Here is a 14,276-nt window from a genome sequence, read left to right as displayed (position 1 = left end):
ATACAACGATCAGATCCAGTATCTCCCATACGGTCCATGCTGGAGCTCTTTTTGGATTTGGGACTGCATTGCCACCCGTGCTGATCAGAGCTCCACGCTGGGCAAACAGGAAATGAAAATCTAAATTTCGCGGGGCCTTTCCTGTTTACCTGGCCACAGCATGCGAGTTCAGATTGCTGTCCAGAGAAGTCACAGTGGTGCACTGTGGGATACCGCCCAGAGGCCAATACCGTCGATTTGCGGCCACACTAACCCTAATCCGATATGGTAATACCAATTTTAGCACTACTCCTCTCGTTGAGGAGGAGTACAGAAACCAATTTAAAGAGCTCTTTGTATTGATATAAAGGGCCTCGTAGTGTGGACGGGTACAGCGTTAAATCGGATTAACGCTGCTAAAAATCAGTTTAAATGCGTAGTGTAGACCAGGCCTAAGAGATGAGTGTCTAGTCCAACCTTGAGTGTGGCTAATGATGTAGATTCTTCATTCCTAATTATTTTTACGAAGCATGATGAATGTGCTTTAGCTTTAATAAATTCTATAAATCTGATATTCTGAGATTAGTGAAATGTTATTTTTAATCAGTTGACTATGCAACCATGACAACAAAATTATATTTGACATAAATATAGGGTGGAAGTGGGGAAAGCAATTGACTATTTGACAGTGATTTTGATCTCTGAACATTTTTAAGTTTATAACTAAAACAGAATGTTGTATTTTGACTACCTATATTTAGCTTTTATTTATGTTGGCAGTGAGATGACTAAAGTATTTGCATTCTCAGGGTTTTATTGGTACCTGAGCAGCTGTCCAAAGCACTAAATCTAAAAATAAAAGGAACTATTTAGATTCAGTATGTGGATGGAGGTTGCCTTTAAAGAATGCAGTTCAAATTGAAAATAGTTGTTTGTTACCTTTTGGTAACTCTAAAGAGTCACTCTAGAAATGAGGGCATTGAACCAGCTGCAGAGTTTGAAGCCTGCCCTGCTGTCTTTTTTTGAATCTTATGTAACTCTCAAATGAGACATAAGGAAGAGGCTCAAGAGTTTATGGACTTAAATCAGGGTTTGATTTGTGTTACTATGGCAATTACCAGCTTATCTTAAGGATGAGCTGCAGTACTAAAATCAAGATTGAGGCTACTCCAGAGGTAACTGCTAGATGTCCCCACTAACCAGGTCAGGTAAGTGGGAGGTTAGGTGGGGAGGGAGTCATTTGGCACATAAATAATGTAAATTAACCTTCTCAGAAATTCTATTTAGTCTGTGAAGTTCCCTTGCTCTTTTGGGTTTGCTAGCAATATCCCAGCATGGATCTGTTTGGGGGTGTGGTACTGGTAGCACTGGAAGATCAGCAGTCTTTCACAGAGGCTAACCCGATGGGCTTTAGTGCCCTTTCAGAACCTGTGGTTAAAACACAATTACTTCTGCAGCTGAGTTGAGCACCAGTTCACTTTGCCTGTGTCTGACGCCCACTGTTAGCAATGGGTAATAGTAGATAAAGCCTAAAGGATGTCGATGCTAGTTCTAGTTTTATCTCAAATCAGAGTGGGAGGGTCACAAACTTTCAAGCCTGTCAGTAAAAATCTTTGGTAAGTTAAAGGCTGTGAGGATACAATTTAGTAATAAGATAATTTGGTACTGAACTTGTTGGGGCCAAGGAGGCAGAATTTCACTGGACAGTTTAACAAACCAGTTTAGTCATTCTGTGACTCCTATGTTCAGTCTTCAGCAAGATCTCGGAAGCCATTGATTCTATTGACTATTGTTTTTTAAAATCTCACCCCTTTCACCTACTCATTAGCCAGGCCAAACTCCCTTTATTAAGATCCAGTTACTCTGAACCAGATCCTGTGGCACAAAGTCAACTTAGCTGATTACCAGAAGAGCTCTCTACTCTCCCGGTATAAGGAAATTTTCAGATAGCATGGAGCCACAACAGTGGTTTCTATGCCACCCTTTCTCCCTGTTACCACTGTATAGTTGGAGAAAGGTGAGTAGTTGGGACATCCTGGCAATTGACTGACTGTTACAGCCCTGAGTAACGCTGGTCATCAGAGCAGCCTTCACAGAACTCTAATCCATAGGCATGGGAACTAGGGATGCAAGGGGTGCTGTCTCATTCTGGGGCTTGGGTCCCAGCTGCCGACCCTGCTCCCCAACTGCTGGGCCTGCGGCTCCATGCCAGGGCACCGCTCCTGGGTCCCCATGCCCAGGACTCCGCAGCCCTGCACTCAGGCTCGGATCCTGACTGCTGGTTCCAGCTGTGGGGGAAGGGATGGACAGGGGCAAAGGGGCTGGCTTTCAGCACCCCACTATTAAAAGGGTTCCAGCACCACTGCTCTAGTCCATGCAAGGTAGGGGCCCAGTACCCAGCCAGTTGGAAAATGAGTTACACATGCAGCACTGCCCTCCTCCACCATTGCTGAGCTGCATGAATACTCCTTGGCCACAGCTCAGGATCTGCCCTTAGTTTTCTTTCTCACACCATTTCTGCCTAATACAAATTGGAGGATGAGGTCTTGAGAGACTAAGGTGCTTAGAGCTTCCTAAAATCAATGGAAACTGAGAGCACTCAGCATCCTGTAAAATCAGTTCTAGAGTTTGGGAATGATGAATATAGATGGCTTGAGCTGTGAATGAGAAACAACTAAATGCTGCCTTCTGTCCAACAGTAGCCATCTTTCCTGATCATTCATTAAAAGAATAAAGACAAGAAAGTCACAGAATAACCCTAAGATCACACTGTCTTGACTGTTTTTCAGACACTAGCATAAATCCATTGCACAAGAATGCATTCATGGTTTTAGACACTGCACTGAATTCATTTGTTGTACATTTCCAAATGACAGCACATCCATGCAGACTTCATATGCTACCTGTCAGCACTCCTTGCTTTTCATTCATTTTCTGCAGCAGGGATTGAACAACAGAGTTGCTGTCCTTCCTGAAACAGGTGTAAGATTAGCAAGTCAGGCCAGCTCATCCATTGTACTTCCGTTTTTTCTTGCCAAAATCTAGTCTTCCATTGATGTGTATGCTGTTTAAATCAATATTTTATATTCAATTTTGAATTTTCCAGTTTTCAGGCACAAAGCAGTGTAATGAATAACAGCAGATGAAGATTAGATGAGAATTATTGCCGATCACACTGCCTGCAAATTTCCTTAGGCTAGCTAAAAATATCCACATGGGGGAGTACCCTGCCCATGCAAATGAAGCTCTTTCGTCTCACTGTATCCCATGACAATATGGTATCTACAACAGATTGGGTACCCAGAAGAGTCATACAGGATGTAATTAGAGCCCTTCCAGAAGATTTGAAAATACACTTAATGTAACCCTATTGCATATAATTTGACTAATATATGGGAAAATATGCTGCTAACTCAATTCTAACTCTTGTTAGTTTGATCTGGGCATTTACTTTCTGAATAAATTAACTTCACAGATTGTCAATATGTTAAACTGCCATTACAGTGGTTTGAGCATTGGCCTGCTAAACCCAGGGTTGTGAGTTCAATCCTTGAGGGGGCCATTTAGGGATCTGAGGCAAAAATCTGTCTGGGGTTGGTCCTGTCTTGAGCAGATGGTTGGACTAGATGACCTCCTGAGGTCCCTTCCAAACCTGATATTCTATGATTCAGTTATAACATGACATCATACACGTGTGTCTGGTAAATTAATTCACAGCTGCCTCTTTAGAAAAGGAGTTGAAATCCCCAGAGGAGTAAACAGAGTTAGCAAGCTGGATAGACCAGCCATGTGTTCTTTCTAACCTAGCAGCACAAAAAAGGGGAAGCGCTGAATGCCTTATTTTTACTCTTTCAAGATATTTCTTGATTTTACTGTCTCCTAGCAAATCAACCAGACAAATGTCATCTGATCACTCATTATTTTAAATGTGCACTGTGCCTTCTGACTTAGCATTTCAGATCACTATGAAAAGAACCATTTCCTCCCCAATATTTAGATATCTATCAGCAAAACAACAGAAGATATTCATTTCATCCTTAAATGTGAAGATATTGATGCAGTGAAGAACTGATTCAAAGCTCAAGACTGCCTATTAACTAATGTCATACAAAGGAAACAAAATATTTTAAATAGAGCCTTCTAAGCAGTCAAGCAGTAACAGAAATCACTTTTAGAGAAGTACAGACTATGACAGAAGCATCATAAAATACCAAGGGAACTACTTCACTTTAACTTTCTCCTCCTCCCCAAAGTTAGTAAAGACCTGAATAGATGGATGCTCGATAATTAGCCAGCAAAAGTGCTAGATCTGGAGAGGAAGGATGGTGCAGTGGTTAGGGCACTATCCTGGGACCTGAGTTCAATTCCCTGCTCCACCAAAGGCTTTGGCTATATACACACTACAGCTTATGTCGGTATAAGTTATGTTGCTCGGGGTGTGAATAAGCCACCCCCCCGAACAACGTAAGTTACACTGACTTAAGTGCCAGTGTGGACACAGCTATGTTAACAGAAGAGCTTCTCCCGCCTACATAGCTGGAGTAATTAAGTTGACAGGAGAGCTCACTCCCATCAGTGTAGAGTGTCTGTACTAGCAGCACTACAGTGGTGCAGCTGCACTGCTGTAAGCTCTGTAGTGTAGCTATAGTCTTCCTCAATGTGGAGAAGGGTGTACACAACTTCTCGCCTCCCTCCCATTAGAAATCTCAAACTGGATTATAACCCAGAAATAAATTTATTAACTATAACAGGAGCATTTTAAGTAGTTAGGAGATAGCAGACAGAACAAGGCAGATTACTAAAAAATAAAACAGAGCATGCAAACTAAGCTTAACTGAAAGAAGCAAGTTACATGTAAGTTCTCACCCTAAACGTGGTTCTAATAATCTTCTTCACAGGCCAGACGCCCTTCCAGCCTGGTTCCAGTTCTTTCTCCCAGTTCAGTCTTAGTTGTTTTCCACAGTTATCTTGGGTGGGGAAGCAGGGAAGACCTGACAACCTGGATTACCTCACTCCCAACTCTTAAATAGGATTTGCATAAAGTGGGAGTCCTTTGTTTCGTAGTTTGACACCCCCCACCCCCACTAACTTCTCGTGGAAAAGTACAGAATTCAAGATGGGTTCCAGTATCATGGTCACATGCCTCTGTAGGGCCCCTGTAGCCATTGTTCACAGGCTGACCCACAGGTTCACAGGAAGACTAAGCTCTTTTACAGTCCATTGTCTCTTGCTGATGGGCCATCAGCGCTATCAGGCTTTTTCACTGTTGTACCTTAAGTGTCAGCAGTAGGTGTCACCCAAAGTAGCATAGCTGAAATACAGATACATAGTCAATATTCCTCATTTCAGATACAGAAATGATACATGCATACAAATAGGATAATCATATTCAGTAAATTAAAACCTTTCCAATGATAACTCTTGTAAGGTATCTTGCATAAAGTATATCTTAGTTGTGCCATATTCCTGCCACAAGCATATTTTCATAAAAAATAGGGAGTATAATGCCACAGTAATGTCCAAGCTACTGTAATAGTTAGGTTTGTGGCGCTGAAGTAAAAATCTGTCATGGAGCCAGCTAGCACATGCAGGACACAACTGCACTACAGACAGAATTGTGTGCTAGGCGGATGGAAAAACATAGGACTGCAACTATGTTGAGAAACAATATTATACTGCCTATTACACTTCCCACCATAGTTATAACATAGATGCTCCTATAACTCTAGGTGCATATGAGAGTTCATAGACACTGCAAACACTATTTTTCATGCTACACTCAGTTTCAAACTAGATTTAATGAATCAGTTTAAAAAACTTGTTTTAAGTCTAAACCTAATTTAGTTGGCCTGTCTGGATGGGTTAATTATCAGTTTTATAACCAGTATTCTAGCCAAGCTTTAAACTTTGGTCCAAGTTTAAACCATTAAGGGACTATTGCCCGACCCTGATTTCTACCCTAGCCAGTCCAACTGACCTTTCCTTCAGCATCTCATTGAGTGATTCTCCTCCTCTCCCTTTTTCTCTTTTGGTGTTCTCCGTTCATGCTCTCTATACCTCAGTGATGCTATCATCTTCTTACCAAAGAACCCAACTCTACTCTCCTTCCCCTGCAACCCCTTCTGACCATTTGTGCATCTCTTCCTGGATATCCCACTGCCACTTAAAAATCTCTCTCTATAACTGAGTTGCTTCATAATCCCACTTCCTCCAGGTATCCACTCTTCAGGGCTGGCCTTACCATGAGGCAAACTGAGGTAGCCGCCTCAGGTGCCAGACGGGAGGTGGGGCATACCACTAGGACCCAGAGTGTAGAAAATTGTGTCTGCTGCTGGTACATATGTATTCTCTCTGCTCTAGATGCACAGAGATGGTGGAGTGCTGTGCTGGAGGAAGGAGGGCACAAGAGACATAACAGGCAGGCAGGAGAAAAGGTGAGAGGGAATAACAGAAAGCAGCAGGAGCTGCAGGGAGAGAGAGGAGGAGGAGCCTCTTATGTACCTCTCTAGCACCCCCAGGAGCCTGGACTGATTAACACCAGCTTCTCAGGGAGCTTCCTGTTTCCTGCTGCTTCCCTGAACCCACTTGAGGAGAACAGGCAGTCAACTGAAGTAGTAGGAGCCAGTTAGGCCCTTAAGACTCTGATATCTTCCCTCACTCAGGCCCTGCTACCAGCCTGCTTATTTGTCCCCTTCAACTAAGTGTTGAGAGCCACTATAGCTGGCACAGAACAGCAGTCATGAGTGAAAGAAGAAGATGCCCCTCTGGGGCAGCATTCAGAAAAAGAAAGCAAGCAAAGGAAGCTTTTCTATCTAAGCAGGAAGGAGCTCTCCTGAGATACATAGACACAAATGTTCACAGTGAGCCTTCCGGCCCCAGTGAGGATGTGAGTGGTGAGGAGATGCCTGATCTTCCAGTTAGTCAGAGTGCAGGTGACCTGACAGCTACTGCAGCATCCATATCTCCATCTCAAATGGATGTAACCATGCACATTCCTGAAGAAAAGAGTAGATCAGAGAAGAGTGTGATGGAGGCACAAGAAACAGTTGCTGTTTCTTGCATGGCTTATGTACTCAAAAAAACAGAAGGTTGCAACAAAAACAGTATGCAAACTCTTCAAGTCTAGTGTTCCAGCCACATTCGGTTCTACAGGAACAAAGGACTGGGAAAATCTGGCTAGAAATCTGGCATGCCATGAGAAGGCAGCAAATCACCAGAGAGCATTCCATAGGTGGAAAGAGCTTGAGATGAAACTAAGGTTAAAGGCCACCATAGGTGATCAGCATCAAGAGAAGATTGCATCAGAGTCTCTTTACTGGCAAAATGTTCTAAAAAGGCTCATTGACATTGTGAGAATACTTGCTACCAAAAACCTAGCACTGCATGTCACTTCAGATTAGCTGTATGTGCCCAACAATGGAAATTTCCTTAAAATTGTGGCGCTGATGGCTGAATTTGATGGTGTACTCCAGGAGCATATAAGCAGAGTCACCACCCAAGAAATGTACACACACCCTTACCTTGGAAAATCCCATAAGAGACCCCAAACAACAATTCAAAATTGAATTCTTTAACTAGGTGCTAGATTGTGCAATACAGTCAGCTGAAGAAAGTTTCATGCAGCTCAAGGAACACAACAGTATATTTGGGATGTTGTATGATATTCCATAACTCCTCACTACACCTGAGGAAGACCTACACCAGCAATGCAGGGCACTAGAGATACATGATGACATGCGCGATATTGATGCGAGTGATTTAGGTGATGAACTGAAAGCCCTTTCAGGATACATTTCAGCTTTTGTTACTCTTGACATTGTTCTGGAATATATATGCACAAATAAGATGACCACCCTCTTTCCAAATGCTTTTGTTGCTCTGCACATACTTCTAACACTTCCTGTAACAGTTGACAGTGGAGAACGCAGCTTCTCCAAGCTGAAGTTAATAAAAACACATCTACGCTCCACAATGACACAGGAGAGGCTGGTTGGCCTTGAAACCGTCTCAGTAGAGCATGAGCTGGGCCAGACTGTGGACCTTCAGGAAGCAGTTCAAATCTTTGCAACCAAGAAGGCACGGAAAGCACCACTTTGATTATTCAAACGGATAAAATGCCAGTGTTTACTAGGCAGACAAGAAAAGTTACATTTGCTGTTCAGGCATTTGAAAGTTAAGTGTTACTTAAAATTTTTGAATATCCACAATCTTTCCTACCACCCCTCATGTGCCTCCCAATCTTTTCTCATTCTTGCTCCCTTCATTTCCTCCTCCTCCCAGTTTTCATGTGATCTTGGACCACTCCCCAGCTTCTTGTCTGCCAAGCACTTCCTGTCTTTGCCTTCAGAGATTCATACATTTTAAGAGCAGAAGGGAGTATTATGACCATGTAGTGTGACCTTCTGCCTAATGCTGCTAAAGGTTCTAAAACATCCTTTAAGCACACAGGAAAGAATATGTAAAAAAATCTTTTGTCAAGACCCATGGTATTTAATTGATTGTATATTGTATATCCATGGTATACTAATTTATTTTATCTATCTGTTTTCTTCTCTTGGGATCTCAGGAACATTGTGTGTTCATCCATAACTCACATTCTCTCCTCTTCTCTTCTGTCACATTCCAGTAAACATTCCCCCTTTTGGCCTCATACTTAGGCATGGTAGCTTTCTCTAAAGCCTCTTCAGTGCTGCCTCTCTGCATCGTTGAGATACTTCTCTGGAAACCCAAAAGGAAACAAACAATATAGTAATTTTCAGAATAACCATAAAGGCACATCCGCGCTATAGAATAACCAGTACTCTCCCAATACACTATCCTGTAAAATTGCTATTTATTTTTTTTTTTTTTACTCTCCCTCATATTTTCAGAGACTACAGTATTGCCAACCCCAAGCTTTCAAAAATCATGTATCAGGCCTAAAAAACCCAGGAGACTAGCTGAAAAATCTTGACATTTAAAAAAAAGCAATAAATGTTGGCTTCTTTTTATTTGCCTTCTTTCAGAGCCTCTACAGTGTTCTCTCCTCACATTTTCCAACTTCTCTCTGGAACCACAAGTGCTAGACGCTTACTTTTTAAACAAACGAAAGGTGAGATTCTCACGCAAACCTCTGATTCTTTAGACTCATGATAAAAATCACAAGAGCTGGCAACACGCAAGCCATGAAATTTGAGTCATAGTTCTTCTCTCATGTACAATAGTGTAAACTAGGAGTAACTCCTGTGAAGTAAACAAAGTTACACTGGTGTAAATGGGAGGAGAATCAGGTCCTCAGGCTTTAAGATAAATCACAAGATACACAATACAAAGGTAAAAAGTATAAGAAAGAAAAACTCACTTTTCTTTCAATTTAGAACTTCCCTTCATTCCTTCTTTCAGCTGGTGCTTCATTTAATTCCTTTCATGCGTCAGATGTCTATTTTCTTATATGATGATTTCTCTCACCATAGTTATTCTGTCTACCTTCATCTTGCTTTCAAAGTAATTAATTCTTTTCCACTTGTGCTAAGAGCAGTCACATTGCTGTTAACTACAATGGCAAAGAAAGCTCCCTTCTGTCATCTCTAAAATTCCAGATGGGGGTTTGATGGCAGGTTGTGGAGAAGAAATTTAGTTGTCAGTCACAAGTGCTGTTATTATTTGTAAAAAAAAAAAAAAAAAAAAAAAAATTAAAAACTAAAAAAAAAAAAAAAAAAACCCTTTAAGTGTCATAAGAATGGCCATACTGAGTCAGACTAATAGTCCATCTAGCCCAGTATCCTGTCTTCAGACAGTGGCCAGATTCAGATGCTTCAAAGGGAATGAACAGAACAAGGCAATTTTGAGTGATCCAGTCATCCCTGTCATCCAGTCCTAGCTTCTGGCAGTCAGAGGTTTAGAGACACTCAGAGCATGGGGTTGTCCCCCTGACTACCATGGTAAATAGCCATTGATGGACCTGTCCTCCAGGAACTTACCTAATTCTTTTGTTAACCCAGTTATATGTTTGGCCTTCACAACATCCCATGGCAATGAGTTCCACAGGTTGACTGTGTGTTGCATGAAGAAGTGTTTCCTTGTGTTTGTTTTAAACCTGCTGCCTATTAATTCCATCGGGTAACCCCTAGTTCTTGCGTTATGTGAAGGGGCAAACAACACTTTTTCTCCACACCATTCATGATTTTATAGACCTCAATCATATTCCCCCTTAGCTGTCTCTTTTCTAAACTGAACAGTTCCAGTCTTTTAAATCTCTCCTCCACATGGTAGATGGTCCATATCCCTAAACATTTTTGTTACCCTTCTCTGTACCTTTTCCAATTCTAATACATCCTTTTTTAAATGGGGCAACCAGAATTGCATGTGGTATTCAAGGTGTGGGCATACCGTGGATTTATATGGTTGCATTATGATATTATCTATCCCTTTCCTAATGGTTCCTAACACTTAACTTTTTTTGGCTGCTGCTGTACATTGAGTGGATGTTTTCAGAGAACTATCCACCATGACTCCAAGATCTCTTTCTTGAGCAGTAACAGCTAATTTAGACCCCCATCATTTTGTATGTATAACGGATTATTTTTTCAATGTGCATCACTTTGCACTGATCAACACTGAATTTCATGTGCCATTTGTGGCTCACTCTTAACACCTTTCCCAGACCTGAAGAACTCTGCGTAGCTCAAAAGTTTCTCTCTCTCACCAATAGAAGTTGGTTCAATAAAAGATATTACCGCATCCACTTGGTCTCTCTAATTGTGTTGCCCAGTCACCCAGTTTTGTGAGATCTCTTTGTAGTCAGCATTGCACTTCGAGTAATTTTGTATCATCTGCAGATTTTGCCACTTCACTGTTCATCCCCTCTTCCAGATCATTTATGAATATGAACAGTGCACATCCCAGTACACGTCCCTTGGGGAATGCTGCTATTTACCAGAGGCAATGTGTAACTCTTGATTGGGGGGACAGAGGGACGAGGGGGACACACAATTTAAAGCTTCTGGGGGTGCACATGGCCACTCCACGCATCACCTCTGGGCCCTTCTCATGCTCCCTGTGCCTCCCAAACCCGCTCCAAGCCAACACCACCTTGCCCCCTCTCCTCTCACAGCTCCTTCCCCATTTACTTCTCCCATCGCCTCTCGCTGTGGGCATGGCATGGACCTTAGCAGGCTCCAGCTACCTACTGCCGAGCAGTAGTAGCATGTATGGATCTAACAGGGGCTTGTCCAAACCAAATCTGTTGTGGTTCTCATTCAACCATTAACACACGCAATATTTGATCATGGGATAGTAGGTTTCCCTGATAATCTGTGTAATAGGTCAGCTGCCATCAGAATTCACCATTCTCTGAAACAAAGTATCCTTGATGTAAGACTTGTACCCTTCTCTTCAGCTGCAGCATTTCATCTTTTAAATATCGTTCTCATCTCCTTTTGCGCTCAACTTTGCTGCTCCTGGGCTTGAACTTCTGCAAGGTATTTCTCTGCCTCCGCTTGGGTCAGCAAAGCCTCCGCAGTGAGTCAGGAACAGAGTTGCCTTCTGCTGAGAAGCATGTAATTTCTGCTTCAGCTGCAAGGGATCCCAAAGATGATATGAACAGTTCTACAGCCAGGACTCAGAAACAACTGAAAAACCTGAAGAGAAAACATCCCAGAGACAATTGTTTTAGTGAGGTGCCTTTTCAAGGGAACTCCAGAGGAAGCATCTCAACTGAAAGATTCAGCTGCAACAGGTTTTCATGCCATGCCTAGGGTGACCAGAGGTCCCGATTTTATAGGGATAGTCCCAATTTTTGGGTCTCTTTCTTATATAGGCTCCTATTACCCCCCACCCTGTTCCGATTTTTCACATTTGCTGTATGGTCACCCTAACCATGACCCACATTCAGCCACTTGGCAGCTGGAGTTCCACAGATACAACTCAGAATCCTTTGTACCAATTCTCTTTGCAGTGCTTCAAAAGGAAGTGTCAGGTCTGCAGAGCTTCAAAGAAGGAAACAATATACTGGTTTATGGCAATCTTACAAATTTCTCACACAGTCACTTATCTGGGCAAATTACAATCATTTTAGGACCAGTAAGATATATTTTTCTCATTATAATCATCAAGTTAAAGGGTGCATGCTTAGGAAACTAGATACCTTAGAAACACAGCAAGTAGGTAAATATATTAGATTTATTGTATATGTCTGCCCTGTTATATTTTCAGGCAATGTTGCAAAGCTGGTTTGGTTGGTCTTAGTATCTGGGAACCTAATGCAAATCACTGTGCAAATTTGCTTCAGTAGAATTCCAGAAATATCCTGAAATGGGAGTCAGTTTATTACCCCCGGTTCTTCTGACAAGGGCTGGTTTTGCACTGAGGTGGATTGTTGATCTCCACAGCGCTACGGTGGAAACATACAGGATGTAATCAATTTCCCAAAATGTGCAGCTATGAATTATATGAGATTACTGTATTTTTCATTCTCATATTAGCTCCAATTTGACTGTTCAATGGAGCATTGAAGAGAGACTGGCCACAATCTGTTGTGAAAACCACCCTTTTATTTGCTATATTTATGCATATTGTCACATTGGATTTTCCCAGAAAATTTTTAGACCATCTCCATCTAGAAATCACAAGCTGCCTCTTTATAGCGTCCTCCTTTGGATACATTTCTAACAACCACCACATGGCCAGGTTTTTCCAAGCAAATAGGATGAACACTAGCCTTCTCCTGCTCCTAGCCTGGAAACTCTTCTAGCTCTTACATAGTCCTCTTCTCTGATAGGCAAGAGCCTAGAACATATTCCAAGTGCTTTAATTTAAAAAATAATCTTGGGTCAGATTCTCTCCTGTGCCAAGGTCTACTTAGCACTTGAAAGGTGCGATAGCCTCTAAAGGGGCCAGCTATACAGTTCGATTCTCTGCCCTGTTCAACTCCAACCACAGCAGGTATTAGAGCAGTCTAAGCACTGCTGTAATCTACATCAGCTGGCAGAGATCCTCAAGGAACCATCCAGAGTCACTCACTCTGGCCCCACTTCCTCCAACCCCCTGTATCAGGACTGGAAAAAGGTGGCTTAGGAGCTGGCTATGCTGGCTTTACAGCAATTGAAAGCTCCTCCATACTGTCAGGGAAAATTCTCTGCTGGCCAGATACAACCGGTCCTCGCTTACAGACAGCCCCCCAACCTGAAGCAAATACTCACCAGCAACCAAACACTGTACAACAAAAACACTAACCCAGGAACCTATCCTTGCAACAAAGCCCAATGCCAACTCTGTCCACATATCTAGTCAAGTGACACCATAATAGGACCTAATCACATCAGCCACGCCATCAGGGGCTCATTCACCTGCACATCCACCAATGTGATATATGCCATCATGTGCCAGCAATGCCCCTCTGCCATGTACATTGGCCAAACTGGACAGTCTCTGTGCAACAGAATAAATGGACACAAATCTGACATCAGGAATCATAACATTCAAAAACCAGTAGGAGTGACAGATGTTAAGGTGGCAATTTTGCAACAGAAAAGCTTCAAAAACAGACTCCTCCAGAAGCCGCTGAACTTTAATTAATATGTAAACTAGATACCATTAAACTTAGGTTTGAACAGAGACTAGGAATGGCTCGGTCATTACACTAATTGAAGCTATTTCCCAATGTTAAAGTATCCTCACGCCTTCGTGTCAGCTGTCCTAAATGGGCCATCTTGATTATCACTTCTAAAGTTTTTCTCCCCTGCTGATAATAGCTTCTCTTAATTAATTAGCCTCTTACAGTTGGTATGGGTACTTCCACCTTTTCATGTTCTTTGTACATATAAATATCTTCTTACTGTATGTTCCATTCTATACATCCGATGAAGTGGGCTGTAGCCCATGACAGCTTATGCTCAGATAAATTTCTTATAGTCTCTAAGGTGCCACAAGTACTCCTGTTCTTTTTGCTGACACAGACTAACACAGCTGCTATTCTGAAACCAGACAATATCTTATCCCTTTGCATTCACACACAGGAGTCGGACAAGCGGGAGAGAGTTTCTAGACCCTTATGTTTTCAATCAAATCCCAAATTACAAACCACTAAAAGCAAATGAACTGCAAAACAAGACAGTGATATTTGTACTAGTGGAGACAGACAACATGAGAGAGTTCACCTACATTTGCTCCAGGAACCTCTGTGCATTCCCTGTGCCTATGTCAGTGGTTTGTAGGTGAAGCAGTTGACTCAGAGAAATGACTAAAACCACATTTTCTTTTTCTTGTAAGATAAAATCTCTGCTATGCCCGTGGCAAGATGGCAAAGCATTAACTGGTTG

The 14,276-nt window shown here is 42.1% G+C and overlaps 1 long non-coding RNA gene across 1 annotated transcript in view; it reads right to left on the bottom strand.

Annotated features, from left to right (window-relative positions):
* LOC116814615 (uncharacterized) overlaps positions 1–8,691 on the bottom strand; it is a 12,814-nt gene extending 4,123 nt beyond the window's left edge. Inside the window, exons 1-2 of the long non-coding RNA XR_004371294.2 lie at positions 8,574–8,691; positions 4,846–5,290 (exon numbers count right to left, since the gene is read on the bottom strand). This is a non-coding gene — a long non-coding RNA (uncharacterized LOC116814615). The remainder of the gene's footprint in view (positions 1–4,845; positions 5,291–8,573) is intronic.
* Positions 8,692–14,276: the final 5,585 nt, after the last annotated feature.

This window comes from Chelonoidis abingdonii, chromosome 4 (assembly GCF_003597395.2).
Source record: "Chelonoidis abingdonii isolate Lonesome George chromosome 4, CheloAbing_2.0, whole genome shotgun sequence".
Taxonomy (NCBI): domain Eukaryota; kingdom Metazoa; phylum Chordata; order Testudines; family Testudinidae; genus Chelonoidis; species Chelonoidis abingdonii.
This window is presented reverse-complemented; position numbering and strand designations above follow the sequence as displayed.